At 31.2% G+C, this 16,371-nt stretch overlaps 1 long non-coding RNA gene across 1 annotated transcript in view; it reads left to right on the forward strand.

Annotated features, from left to right (window-relative positions):
• The window catches only part of LOC127724427 (uncharacterized), a 311,014-nt gene that overhangs the window by 74,861 nt on the left and 219,782 nt on the right, over nt 1-16,371 (forward strand). The window lies entirely within an intron of this gene.

Genomic DNA, 16,371 nt, shown 5'->3' on the forward strand with positions numbered 1-16,371 from the left:
AGTATGTATACTGAAGAAATTTATCCTGTTGAACTTACTTTAAATAAAGCTAATACTAACAATGAACACTGTCCTTTCCTCGATCTTGATATCTATATCATTAACGGGAAGCTTAATACAAAAATTTATGATAAATGAGATGATTTTTCATTTCCTATCGTTAATTGTCCATTTTTAGATGGTGACGTTCCCTTGTCACCATCTTATGGTGTTTATATATCTCAACTTGTACGATTCGCTCGTGTATGTAACAACGTATTAGATTTTAGAGAAAGAAATTTATGTATTACTGAAAAATTATGACACCAGGGTTTTCGATATCATAAACAATTTAAAACATTTACTAAATTTTATCATCGGTATATTGACATCATTCGTAAATATAACTCAACATGCAGACATCTTATACATTCGGGTATTTCACATCCAATCTTTTATGATAATATTCTTTACAAAGCACAAAAATGTCAGTATTCACCTCAAAAGCTAACCAAACCTTTAAACAGACTTATTAAGAAGGGATATAGTTACGATTCTGTTGTCAGGTCATTAAAGATTGCATATTTTGGCTTTAATATTGGTTCACTTATAGGGTCTTTGCATCGGAATTAAACATATTTATTCTAAAACCAGTTGTTGGCATGACACGGGTTATGTTCTTCTCATATATTTTATGATGGTATAATACTAAACCCCCTAACAGGAGGGATTGTGCCTGATATTCATATGATGAAGACAATCTTTCAATCAGTTTAATTGAGGTCTGGAGCTGGCATGTCAGTAACTGCTAGTAGGCTGTTGTTATTTATGTATTATTATCATTTTGTTTATTTTCTTTTGTTTCCTATTCTGACATCGGACTCGGACTTCTCTTAAACTGAGTTTTACTGTGCGTACTGTTGTACGTTTGTTTTTTCTACATTGGCTAGAGGTATAGGGGGAGGGTTGAGATCTCAAAAAACATGTTTAACCCCGCCGCATTTTTGCGCCTGTCCCAAGTCAGGAGCCTCTGGCCTTTGTTAGTCTTGTTTCATTTTTAATTTTAGTTTCTTGTGTATAATTTGGAGTTTAGTATGACGTCCATTATCACTGAACTAGTATACATATTTGTTTAGGGGCCAGCTGAAGGACGCCTCCGGGTGCGGGAGTTTCTCGCTGCATTGAAGACCCATTGGTTGCCTTCGGCTGTTGTCTGCTCTATGGTCGGGTTGTTGTCTCTTTGACACATTCCCCGTTTCCATTCTCAATTTTATAAAAATCTGTTGAAAAGGTCTTAACTCATCAGATCGATACAAATCAGAAATACATCTAACAAAAACACAGACCGGACGTGGCAGGATACTTATACATCCCCACAACAAAAGACACTAAGTACGGATCTGAAAGTACTCGCAGTTACTGACAGCTAGTTCAAAGCCAATAACAAATAATAAAAAAATCATGCATCTAAGACTAAAATATCAATCAGTACACATCCAACATCTAATGGATTTAGTGTAAAGACGTTATTAACAGTCAGAGAAAAAAACATGACATTGTGCAATGCCAAGATACAGGTGTATACTTTGTACATATCACATCACATATGTCTGCCACTTCAATATAAATGTATCTTTACTATCATGCTCAATGCACATACTATGATTATTCGGTCATAGTCTATATTTTTCACTGTTCTAGTGATGTATTACTCATTTGTACATGCCGCTTTAATGCTTCATTTCAAGGTCATGGAGGTACGATTGCTATGATTAAATTGAATATCTACCTTCTTTTATAGAACCCCAAAAACAAAAGTACTTTAAGAGTAAATGGAAATTAATGAACAACATAGTTAATGTGTACAACAAATAAACATTGATGCACATCACAATTGGATAGTGCTTAGTGTGCATCATTACACTTCTAAAACGTATAAAAACTCATCAAAGATTTCAGGCTTATAATTTTGTAAGCCGGACGCGCATTTCATAAGACGCACCTGCAGTAAAGGTCGAATAAAAACAAAGTGGATGTATTGATATTGCTATACATATATATATTTACAAGTCTAAATTGAAAACAACGTTCAAACCTATGATTGCGTTGGATAAAAACCTCAATTTTTATACGTGTGCATGCAAAACAAATTTCTTGGTAGAGGGGTCTAAATACATATATATATTTATACATACATATGTACTGAATGATGCATGGTTTTTTTATTTGTTGTTATTTATACATATATATATATATATTTCTTATCTTTTGTACCTTTTATATAGTGGATTTGTCTCCCCTTGACTGTGAGTTTTTCTATTTTGTAATTTTGTCTAACCCTCACATGTAGATGATCTCTTATAATTTCTACCCGTATTTTCCAGGTTCGATGTATTTTGATGAACAGAGGTACAAATGGTTAAGGCAGATGACCTTAGCCATCACTTACTTTTCCCCATTTTTAATCATTATTGATAATAACTATTATTGATCATCAAACTTTCCAAAAGAAAAAAGTCAATATAGAACTCCAGTAGGTCTAAGACAGAAATAAGAGTTATAAATTTATATATAACGTGTCAATAATATTTTTATTTTTTAATTAAAACGCAATTTTCTGAATTAAGAAAATATAAAAGTAAAATAAAGTGAAAGTTGTACAGAACTATTGACACCAATAGGAAATCCGAAAATAGTAAATTTTGAAAACATCTCACTTTAATGAAACTTGCAGATACAATTTTTTACATGCACTTAATGGAGAAAATATTAATGTAAAAATGGAGATATAACTGTCAATAATTTTGTCTGAGTGCTTTTATTGCAAAGATAATCTACGTCATTATTTGTAAAGGTTCAAATAAATAAATAAATAAATAGCGATATTAAAATGGTTGTAGTTAAAACATAGTTTATTTGCTTAAATATACAAAAGAGACCAGAAAAAAGTTAATCAAACTTAAAAAATGGTTGTAATTCTTATTGTAATATATTGGCATGTGAAAGTTATCTTTAAAAAACATTTAGAATCTTCCATTTTTCTCATTTCAAATTAGCGTACAATAACACTATAAGAACAATGAATATATTTGAATTCATAAAAATTAATAAAATGAGGCAGATTATTGAAAAATTCAGTATTTATTGCTAATAACATTAACACACCTCCTTTCATAGATTTCAATGGACGTAGTTTGAGTTTGAGTTACTTCCCTAGATAACCATGTTGCAAATCAAACAAATACTAGTTAACTTTCACATTAGACTCACTATATCTAAACAGGTAGAACACTCAAGTCTGGTAAAAACTAATCAAAATATTGCTAAACGATAGGGAAAGATCCTTACTAGATTGTAGTAAATAATTACACATGGCTGAAACAAAGGATTATGTTTTAAACAGCAGGTCTTTTCTAAATATTTGCAGTCAGTACAACAGTTTTATTTATTTAGGAATTTGTGCACATTGACTTCCAACATGTCGGCTAAGGGAAATAACTCTAACTTAATTTATGTAGTGAAAAACCATCTATAGCGTATGAATCCCTCCCACTTGCACCATCCCTCTTACTTGATAAATTACCTAGTACTACCTCTTTATCAAAAAGCACATACATGATTGAATGCATTGTTTATGAATATCATCTTTATTCGTGGTTTCCATCCAACCTTTCTAAAATAGTCGGGTGTATATTGACACTAGTATACATATTTTACAGTGTGCATCTTTTGTGAGGTTTGTAACACATTTTTTTTGATGATTTTTCAACTGGTTTCTAATAATACCATTTCGTCTTTGATTTCAGTTATATATGTCTACTTGGCCTATAAAAAAGATTTCTCGAAAATCAAATATCCAAATTCCTCTAGTTTAGAAGCAACAAGGAGAAACACACACCAATGGTGAATCAACTGACGTAAATAGTATGTGAATACTAAAAATCTCCCAAGTTCTGTTAGAGTACATACAATCTAAGTCTCTTTCCCCTTTCAATAGTTTTAAAACATTTGACTTTTCCACCCTTTACACAAGTATTCCCCATTCCAAACTAAAAGACAAATTGGCGGAATTGTTACGTCTTTGTTTCATAAAATAAATGGCAAACCTAGATACAAGTATCTTGTTTAAGGGAGGGGTAAATCGTATAAACAAAAGACTGACTTAATCAAGATGCTTGATTTCTTGATTGACACCATATGTGTTACGTTTGGAGGATGTGTTTTTCAACAAACTATTGGCATTCCGATGTTAACCAACTGAGCTCTTCTTCTTGCCGACTTGTTCCTGTATTCATATAAGGCTTATTTCATTCCGGGGATTCTTAGGTAGAATGAAATGAAGCTAGCATTATCATTTAATGTCACGTTCCCCTATATATATCTATTGTCCTCTAAAGTGAAATTTACCGGAGTGAATTAAGAACCATATACGCATTTCTATAATTTATTTCTGGTCATTGTCATTCGAAACCTTACATATATTTCAAATAAACACCTCCGTAAAAAAGTATGATTTGCATGTGTATAGATAGAAAACAGTTGCAAAAATATGTTACTAGACAAACGGCAATATTTCCATTGGTAAAAGAGAAGAACCCAAAAGAAATAGCGATATTTTTGTCGTTGGTTTGTTGTCAAAGAATTCAGGCTTATGATTTGTAAGTTTCGTCTACATTAGATTCATCAGTGGCGCTAGTTTTTTGCAGATAGAAAGCAAACTCAATTAAAAAGTTGAAGAGCAAACTTTTGTTTATGCTATAGGCAATACAGATGTCAATCCTACGACCGTCTGGCCTGAGTACTCGAAGAATTAATCCTGCAGTTAATACAGAAGTCAATCCTCTGATTAATCTTGCAGTACTACTCGAAGGATTTATTCTACATATGTCAATTTTCCAACCACCCGGTATAAGTACTCGATGAATTTACTCTGCAGATAAGAGAAGTGCCAATCCACCAACCCTGCTGCATGAGTACTGGAGGGATTTATTGCACAGCTAAGACAGATGTAAATTCACGATCATCAGGCATAAGTATTTGAATGATTTATTCTACAGCGTAGACAGGTGCCAATTATTCGACCACCAAACATATATATATTTGATAGCAGCAATAGGTGAAGTTAGGCATTAAGCTTAAATCCTAGGCAATAAGCTAATGAAATTTCCTGAAATTTGATGATGATTATTCAACCTATTGCCAAATGTCATATCAGGCAATAAGTTAACTTTGGGATTTTTGTTTATCTTCCAAATACATGTACATTTGGTGAAATATTCTGATGAATAATATTTAAAAACATTAAATGCCATAAACTAATATAAACTGATTTAAAAGATCTTAAATCTTTAGTATTTTTTCGTATTCGAAACAGAACATACTCGTATTTCTTTGTTGTTTTGCTCAATGATCGACCCGGTTTGGGATGGTCAATAAAAGACAACTGAAGATATGAAATTTTGCCAGTCATATCATCTTTCCATCGGTTTAATTGTAAATATTAGTTTCCTTAGATACCCATCTTTTTTTTCACTTCTAATATCTAGATAATTAACATTTAAGCAAGAAACAAATTTCTCAAATCTTTGCGGAATATGAATTCGATTCAAGGAAAACAAAGATCGTATACCCAAAGCAAAAGTACAATAAGGCAGTTATAGACTATTAAAATTTAAAATGGTATGACATTTTTTTACCATTGGAGGTTTGAAAGACTGGTTACTAAAGTATAAGAGAATGGTGAGGGAAATTTCAAAAAGTTCATGTTTTTCTAGAGGCCCTGTGTGGTATTTTGGGAAAAAAAAACAAATAAAGAAATATGTCAAAGCGGTCTATTGTTATTTTAGACCGTAGAATTAAACAACCCAATAATGGCTTCGCAAACATTTTCCATGATTCCATTGTACTATTTCTTCCATTTTGTGAAAATTGTAACATGGAAAAAAAATGTGCATAGGGAAGAGAGTAGTAGTAAATCCCGTTTTATCCAAAAAGTTTTATACAAGAGGACATGTTGATTTAATCGTTTTCCAATCAAAGTAAGATGGAAACTATATTTTCTTATTGTGTACCAGGATCACCAAAAAATATATTACTAGAGCTCTTACGTCAAAAGGTTCTTCAAAGGTGGCTTCTAATTTAGTTTTGTTTTCACAATATTTGGTGTGCTACATAAACAGCAAAGTGACAAAGGTTGTGAATTTACAGCCAAGGTTATATCTGAATTTATGCTAATGTGGTCTGAACTAGTTATTGTTCACGGGAAGCCAAAACATCTCCAATCACAGGGTAGTATTGAGTGGTCAAACGGAAATATTCATGACATGTTTACTGCATGGATGGGGAACAACGAATTAACAGTGGTCAATTTGAATTATAGGTTTATTCAATGAGTTTTAACATCAATATTTTACTTATGATTTTATTTCATGTAATTCAAACTTCAGTTCTTTATTATGTACAAAATTTACTGTAACTTTGAACTCATTTCTTTTTATTTACTCCAATTTTCATTTTAGGCATTAACATTGATGCCTGGACATAATTTTCAGTTTAAATCCTAGGATTTAAGAGTAATGCATAACATTATTTAGGTAATAGACTTACTGGCTAGGCGTTAGCTTATTGCCTAGGATTTAAGCTTAATGCCTAATTTAACTTATTGCCGCTAACATATATATATATATATATATATATATATAAACGCCACAAAAGTGTACAAAACAACACCATTATTGAAAAAAGGGAAACATTAAATGTAGTTATCTATCAATATTTCGGATAACAGATATCCTTCATCAGGATGATTATGATTTTTAATACTGGTGTTATTTTGTACACTTTTTAGGCCTTTATATAAATTATTTATTGTGTACATGTATCGTTACTCGTAACGATGCAGCGCCCTCGTAAGAAAGATCGTTGACTAATATCTAGACGTTTTATATATACATATATATATGAAGTGTTTCCACTTCAATTCATGCTTAGTAATTCAAACATTTATAGTAATTGATGTCCTCTTTTATATGACTGTTATACCGAGTGTGAATTTGCATTGCTATACTACGTGTGTCACGGTATTTTGTACATCCAACATTCATGTATTAATTTTTGATGTTTCTGTTATTGTTTCGGTTGGATAATGTGTTATGTCTCATCGTTTGTAGTCCAAATAATTATAAAATTGCCTTTCAATACCTTCATTGTCATGAAAATTGTTTGGACGAGTATTGTGAAAATAATTGTATAAAGTTCGAGATTGCATGTTATTTACGTTAGCGCGTCACTGTTTTTGATATCCTGTGGTGTCTGTCGTTGATGGAATATGTTCGTTGTTGTTCTGCGGTTTGCATGTTGTGTCGACTATTATATTATTTGTTTGTGCGTTTCTCTGTGATGAATGTTCTTACGTGTGTTTGTGCTGTATTTCTGTAACGTAGTATTGTCATTTCAGTGATGTTTTTTAACATAAAGTTTTTGTCATAAGGCGGGAGGTTTGACTAGCCATTACACCAGGTTCAACCCACCATTTTTTCTTAAAATGTCCTGTACCAAGTCAGCAATATGGCAGTTGTTATCAAATAGTTCATTTCTATGTATGTTGGCGTTTGTTTTTGTTGCACTTCAGTGTTCCTGTTGTTCATTTGTTTTCATCTTATAGGTGATGTGTTTCCCTCGGTTTTAGTTTGTAACCCAGATTTGTTTTCTCTCAATCGATTTATGACTTTTGAACACCGGTATACTACTGTTGCCTTTATTTATAACATATTATGAGAATTTTTCTCATTGTAATCTAATCACCAAATTTTATGATGAACGGGGCGAGTTTTCCTTTCCAATTGCTAACTTTTCTTTCCTTGATGGTGAACCTCTTCTGACTCCTTTTATGCCAACATATCTTATTTGGTTCGATATTAGAATGTTTGCAGTGATATTTATAATTTCAATGATTATCATATATCATAATTAAAGGCAGAACTAAAATTATTCACAGCATTTAGTAATTTGGATGAGATAAAAAAATTGCATATCTAGTCAGCACCTCAAATTTCGTAGAGAAAGATTGAAGACGAAGTAACAGCTGCTTTAAAAACATCTTGTAGGGCAAAGTGGTAAACGTCAAATTAGTAAGGATGAAATTAAAAAGCTATACCCTGATTTCAAAGTGGGGAAGTTTCGATTGCAATATTTTAATGAAATTATCATTTAATTTGGCAATGATTTGATTGGTGAAACGTATTTTTTTCCCAGTACAAACTACAGAAAAGCAGAAAAGCAACACTAGCACATGTCATAAACTGTTTAAAACGTTTCCAAAGTTTTTGCTTCAATATAGATTATTTTTCTACGTTTTGATTTTACATGACAAAAAGTATTAAAAAGTGGTACTAGTATTTCAAATACTGCTTTTCATTTTGATATTATTTGTCAAGGTAAACAGTTAGGGAATTGTTCTTTAAATCTTTGTTGTGTGTCTAAATTGACTTATTGGTGAATGTTATAACTAAACTTGTTTAATTAAAACGGTTAGTATTTGATTAGGTCGAACATCAATTTCTTGACACATATGCCTTTATGAGTTATCGCATGTAAACCGTAAGGGCTTAATCGGATGACATTCAAATCATAAGGAGGAAAGTAAATGGCTGCCTTTAAGAGTATATTTAAGAGTGATAATTCGTTAGTCTTTTCCTTAATAACTGGTCCACCAAGATTCATTAGTTCTTCTCTGTAAATGCCAATTCTAAACAAAAAAGTACCCAAAGTCTTCTGTCGACTTTTTCCCTTTACAAACGGTATGTGATGTAATCTTACGTGATTTGTCTGGCGTTTTCAATGAAGATAAATTTATTTTATTGTTCTAATTGTTTTATGTCTATTATTCTTAATGGCACAGGTGGTTACCGCGTGGAATTGATAATTAATTTACTATATTTATTCATCTCCTGTAGTTCTCAGTAGTGAAATTTGAGATTCATTGGCGCAGATGTCTTTTGTATATTTACTATGTGGCTTAATAGAAAATCAAAGGCTATGGGGTATCCAATCATGACACAAAATCAGTACATGAACAGCAAAAAACACACAAAAAGCAAAGGAACAGCGTTTTTATTACTGTTTTTCCATCTCAAAGTCATAGTGAGCCTTCAACTTTTGTTTCTCTGTTGTGGGAAGTATGTAGTATAAAATAATATTTCCATCCACTGTTTGTTGTCGGCAGAAACAAAGATTGCAATGCTGCTAAATACAAACTCAAAATTAAATTCACAGTATTAGTTATGATCTATATGCAATATAACGAGCAATCACTGGCATCTTAAGGTATATCAACTGAATACCATCATTTAGATTGTAAATATAGAGTACACATTCAGTATCTGCAAGTTTTGAAACAGATTAGCGCTTAACGTGTAAGACTTTTTATCAAGAAAGATTAAAGAAAAATAAGCGATGTATTGCATCATTTAGACTGTACTAACAAATTCCAAATATTTGTTTTTGTTCGATACAATTTTTCATCGTAGCAATATAAGTTGAGACAACTCTTACGATATTTTTTATTTTCTAAAAGCACCTCATAAAATCTATCTTCTCATATTTTATTTCAAAATTCTATCTCATAGATTTGTATGTATTCACAAAAAAGTGTTTTTTCGTGAAATAATTGGGCAATTTTGCACGACTAGTAGCTTGAAATATAGTACGGTGACACTTATATTTTTTTTTTTGAAAATACATGGTAAAATCAATATTTTGGAAAAGTATCAAAAAAAAATCTATCTGAGGAAATATATAGTGATGAATCAATCTGTAATCTGACCCATACACAGTCCACAGAAATCGTGAAGCATAGCTTTGCAATGACAAATGCAGAAATTTAATTCTGATTTAACAGAAGAACGAAGTTTCTGTTGATTTTTCATGAATGGTTCACGAATTAACTTCGGATTTTCTTTTGTGCATTTGGTGGTGTTAAGAGTAGCGGGATAAATATTAAATTAAATATTACATAAGCAATGCAATGTCGTGTTCTTAAGTTTATTGCAATGAAATAAAGATCCATTCATCACCATCGTCTTCTTGGTTCGTACTCTTATGTGGTTTCGTTTCTCTCTCTCCAAGTATGAGGGTGTGTTCAATATTTATTTTAATGGCGCCAATTAACAACTGATTAAATCTTCCTGTGAGGCGGTATATTTTTTTGATATTACCTTTGTATGTAAATAAAAATCAGGTAGCTATCCAATTTACAACAAAAAGAAACCAGCTTGCATTTTCAACAGTTTTGAAATGAAATAAAAGTGTTTGCAGACAAGGAAAGGTTGTGAAAATGACTATTTGTCATTAACACTTTATCACGGAGATTTGCGTTGTGTTAACAGGAATCATATAATTCATTATATATTGATCAATTCATATAACGGACCGGTTCTCCAAAATAAAAATATAACCGAATATCTCACGGTATATACATCAATCATAATAATCGATGACATCATATTTCTTCTGTAAATCGTAAGGACATTTAAATATGACATTAGAAAAATAAACAATCGGGATTTACATGGGAACCAAGTGTTCTCCTCATCTTACTGACTTGTTCCTTTATTCATTATGAGACAAACTTCATACAGGAAATTTTTTTAGGAGAATGTAAAGAAGCTAGCATTATCCTTAAATTTATCAGTTTTTTTTATAAGGTTCGTGTTGCTCAATTTGTACTTTTTTGTGAATGTCAACCTCAATTTATGCTTACTAATCAAACAATAATAGTGAATGAAGTCTTTCCTTTTATACCTTGATATTATAATACTCCTTGTAATGTAATCCCTTAAATTTATGATAAACGGGATGAATTTCCCTTATCTATTGTTAATTTTCCCTTTCTTGATGGTAATGCTCTGTTTGCTCCTTCCTATGGAATGAAAATATCTCAGTTGGTTCCAAATTACAGTGTTTGTAGTGATGTTTAAGATTTTAGTTAACCTTATATTTCATTTCTAAAAGTAGTGCTAGAATAGTTTACACCTAATTCTAACTGAGATCAATGTTTTATGTTTCTTTTGTCCAAACGTCTCACAATTCGTAAAGAAGAATCAAATACGAATTAACGGCTGCTGATACAATATTTGCATAGCAACGTGAGACACAGTTAATTAGTATGCAGGTAGTTTTAAAATAAGGTTGTTTTTAAAGTGGTGAAGTTTCGACGGCAATATTTGAAATAGAATTTTTTGTTTTTGTTATGTAATGAATATATTCGATAAAATGTATTTTTATTGATAAATACATAGAGTAAAATACAGAAAGCATCATGACCATCCGAACCAAAATTCGTTTTTACATTTTAAGTATTTTAAACGCTTACCGATTAAACATAAAAATGAAAGACAATTCCATTTAGTAGAGTGATTATATAATAGATATAATCAATTGTTCAGACCATTTACAAAATTTTATTACAAATAAAGAGATTTTTCCTGAATATTGATTCTACCTGCAGCAATTTAACACCAAGAGGTGTCGCCAATCCAGTTTTTCACGGTTATATGATTTATGATTCAATGTATAGGAATGGTCCTTCAAATCTTTAATTAAGTACAGCAACTGACTTAAGAGTGAAGTATTTTAAGTAGATTAACTAAATACACGAGTATGTCCAAATGTCAAAAATATATTAAGGTAACAAACAATGAAGGCATCGCATAAACCGCAAAAATATCGAGACTGGATGTGTCGACAGAGTAAGCGTCTATTGCTTTATTTGCATCACTCGCCATGAGAATCCACGTTTAGCAAAAGTGTCACAATCATGAATAGGACACAATTAGGTAAATTACAAATTAAATGACTTATCTTGTATATAAAGATATAATACTGCAAAAACATGTCGCTAGTGAGTTGAGAATCGGACATATCGTAACGGTCAACCAATTCGTAATGTGACGGTTTCAGTTGTTCTTCTTAATGACTCTAGGATCAGTTTTAGTGAAAGGAACGTATCCCCTGCTTATGAAGTCGTACAGTATCATCATTGGTTTATTATGTATTCATTAACGGTTTGGTCCCTAATTTAGTTTGCTGATTAACATAAATACGATGAGATCTATAGAAAATAGTAAGACATCGTATAATCTTCGTGTGACAGTTCCAATTCGGCAACCTTGTTAGTCGTTTTGTCATAATAGAAAAAAAAAGATGTGGTATGATTGCCAATGAGACATCTCTCCACCAGAGACAAACTCACCTAGAGGTTAACAACTACAGATAACTGTTCGACCTTCAACAATGAGCAAAGCCAATATCTTTTCCCCCATTTTTTCAAAAATTGTGTGTGGATGGCAAAATTTTGATAGTTTCTGTAAAATTCACTTCTTTCCTAGACTAGAGACAATTGTTAGCTTGACATTTTGAATAACCATATGTTAATTACTGAAAACGGTATGTTGTAATATAGATGCCATTTGGCGTTTTGTTTTGTTGGGTTGTTCTTTCGTTGCATATTGTCGCCTGAAATCCATTATTGCAGGTAAATTGAAGAGGCTTGATCGGAAGATTTTTTTCGTATATTTGTCAGTATGAAATTTTATAATATTGTATAAAAATGTAGTTATTTCTATTCTTGCTTAGATATTGGTGGTTTATAAGGGCGGCGGTATTCTACATAGATACATATCATATTAGATATAAACCAATGTCGTGTTCTTAAGAATAAAATGAAATATACATCTATTCGTCACCATTGTTTTCGTAGTTCATATCCCTCGTTGTATGTTTTAGTTTCTCTCCAAGTTAGTTTTGTATCCGTTATTTTATATCTCAAGGGTTCAAATTATCAACTTATGAAATGTTTTGCAAGTCGAATTGTCGCATTCATAACACATTTAGATATTAATTCACACATAGGAAAGTAGTTAATATTCAAAAAACTTTCAGCTTGCACTTCCACAAACTGTGAAAAGAATTAAAGGTATTTGCAGGCTTCGAAAGATTGCGAAAATGACACTTCATAATTATCAGAAGACTTAACACACTAGCAATTGACGATTCCCGTAAACAGTGCCAACTGTCTTGGATTAGATGTCTACTGACAGCAAATCCCTCAGTCTTAATGGTAGTATTATTGGCCAAGGGAACATATCATCAATTTACTTTGAAATTATGAATATTGTTTTTTTTAACAGCATAATCAAATATTTATTTCAATTATTGGCTTGTTACAATATCCTTCAGGAGTCCAAGCTCCTCCTGATGTTCCCTGTTACATTCCACTAATCACTCAGGGCAGTAATTAGTTGTAAAATGCATATTACATCAAATATATATTCAATAATATCACTCATAATGATTGTTCAAATGTTTTCTAATGGTTGTTAAAAAATTATTTTGAATTGTCAAACATACTCTTTTATATTGAATTCATTAAGAATTGAGAAAACATTAACATTTTTTGTCTTTTGATCAGATATGTAACAGGCTTTGTAAATTGAAAACTAACAATTGTTAAAAATAGTTGAAGTCAAAATATTCTTCGTCAGAAATTTTATATCCAAATACCAAATGTCTTAATTTAATTTTAAAAGTAATTTTACTCTTCGTTAAAACTTCATTTATTTATTCCAAAAATGTTCTAAATACGGACACAGTATAAAGAAGTGATCATAATCTTCTTCTTGTGTACAAAAGTTACAAAAACTATTGTTTGCAATTTTCCACCTGAATAAAAGTTTCCTTGTAGGTAGAATATGTTGTAGTAATTTCCATCTAAAAATTTTAAGCTTATTTTTTGTTTAATATCTGAATAAAAATTCATATAAATTGTTTTGATATAACACATCATCTATATCATATCAAGTATACGCAGCCATTTTGTTGGTCCAATAGCTGGTTCCAATTTTTTTTTATCAGAGACTGATATAAAAGTTTTTTGATAGTGATTCTAATTTTATAGGTAAACCTTTCCATATAAATTTCTTTTTGATATTAACAGTGCTTTTTATAGAATTTTCCGACTTTAAAATTGCTGCCCAGTATTTTGATATTGATTTCTTTACCAAATTAATTTCAGCTATCCAGTTTGATTTATTATTTCAAAATGATATCTTGTGAAATGCAGTCTTTTTCATCTATGATATCATTTGCATAAATAAGATCGCTTCTAATCCATTTTTTTAAAAAAACTATAGCTTTATTTTCAAATTTGATAAATTTATTGTTCCATGATATTTGTTTTCTTATATCTGTAAATGTTTTAGGCTTTTTCGTTAGACCTCCACCAGTTAATTTCCAACATTTAAGGATATTTTTATAAGGCTTTCTTCTGGCTTATCCCCACTGTTTGTTTGAAACACTAACCAGTTTGACCCAAAATTATAACAATAGTGCTGAGGTATAATTTTCCAATCTCCTTCACAATCACTTACTAGTCTTTTAACCCACACAGTTTTTAAAGCAGTGAAATAACTTCTTATATCTATCATATCTAATCCCCCTTTTCATATGGACCAATGATCGAATTTCTTTTGACTTTATCTTGTTTATTATCCCAAACAAATTTAAAACAACTTTTTCTATTTCTTTCAAATATTTCTCTGGAACTATACAGGCAGTTCCCACAAAAGTGAAAATAGGCACAATTAATGTTTTAATTTTCCCCAAAATAGTAAGATTTCTTTTCTGCCAAGAACAAAGTAATTTATTCATCTTTTGAATTTTATTTTCCCAATTTAGTTTTTCACATTCCTGTCTATAATGCCCAAAATATATGCCGAGAGTTTTAACTGGTCCATTGCTCCAGTTGAATATTGTTGAAAGGAGGCAAACCACTAATTCTTGGCCCCAGTGTTTTTATATTCAATTTTTTCTATTTCAATCATTTAATGCTCGTTTGTCTTTAGTCCAAAGTGACAGCTATTTCGTGTCAAAGTACTGTCTTAACATGTTTAATGCTGTAAAAATCAACATACCTATAATCCCATATTAGAGAATACTGGTTCCCGGAACTTAGGAAGTACCAAAACAGGTATTTCAGATATGGGAAACAGGCAAAACATGCTGTCCTTTTTAAATTTCAAGCATTTAAAAAAAAAAAAAGGGGGTTAAAAAGTGTTTTACAATGAGCTTTTATTTGATACCAAAATTTCAAAAATACTCTACATATTTTGAAAGTTACATCTATGCGTAGGGATCATTTTGTTTTAAATATATACTACTTTCTGGTATGTTATTTTTGGCTGGGCCTGAATTAGTGGCGTTACACCATTACAACGTAATAATAGGCCTCATGGAAAACGTATCAATTGAAATCAACGAAATCATCGTTTAAATTATACATTTCATGATCTCTTATTTATATTAAAAGATAATGGTAGACATCAAATATTATGCAACTTGGTCAAATACCAATTAGTACATTTAAGGAATGACTGTAATATGTTTTCTGTCTATGAAGAAATAACATCAAAAATGTGGTGCACACTGAATAACCCGCGTAGCGTGTTATTTTAAAGTGTGCACCACATTTTTTATGTTATTTCGAATAGACAGAAAAAATATTACAGTCATTTCTTATAATTTAATTCTAAATTCCATTTTAAACCGGAGTAAACCATAAGAAAAAGTTGATGACGTCACGGTCACATGACAAAATTATGTCTATGAGCTAATAAACAAAACAACGTCAGCCAATCAGAAGACGCGTTACATCCAAAATTAAATTATTACATGATATTTTCAAGGAGTGTGTGACAATTTTATTTTCCAGCCCACTCTATGAATGTATGTGTATAGTTACAGCCCTTTCCATCATAATCTGTTCCCGTGAATCGATAAACCTCTGATCATAAACTGCAGATTCTAAAAATTAGATATATGAACAGAGGAACAATTAAATTTCTAGAAAGAAACGTATACATATCGATCTATTTCATTGAAATCTAGAAATAAGTTTTACGGACGCCATCATGTTATGGTTGACCTTTCTTGAATATATTTGTTCCAGATCACCATAATATGTTCCACTTGTCTTTGCCACACTCCCGTTCTCCTTTCTCCAATCGATTGCTCAAGCACCGAGTTATTCGACTGTATAATATAATTCTTACCTGCAATGAGTAACACGATGGGCGACACTGGTGGAGCAGAAACTGATTACCAAAAAAATGTACTTCTCAGAAGCACATGGGTTCACGGTAGTTTTTTGATAGGGTTCGTGTTGCTTAATCTCTACTTTTCTGTGAATGGTTTTATGAACTTTTTAGGCTTCGGTGTTTTTCTTTAAGGCCATAGTATAGTTTGTTTTTGTTTTATACTTATGATTTTTGATTGCCTCCTTGATGTCATTTCTTTCTCTTTATAATATATCAATGTTTTTATTCAAATGTCTCACAA

This window comes from Mytilus californianus, unplaced genomic scaffold (assembly GCF_021869535.1).
Source record: "Mytilus californianus isolate M0D057914Y unplaced genomic scaffold, xbMytCali1.0.p SCAF_1, whole genome shotgun sequence".
In the NCBI taxonomy this organism is placed as follows: domain Eukaryota; kingdom Metazoa; phylum Mollusca; class Bivalvia; order Mytilida; family Mytilidae; genus Mytilus; species Mytilus californianus.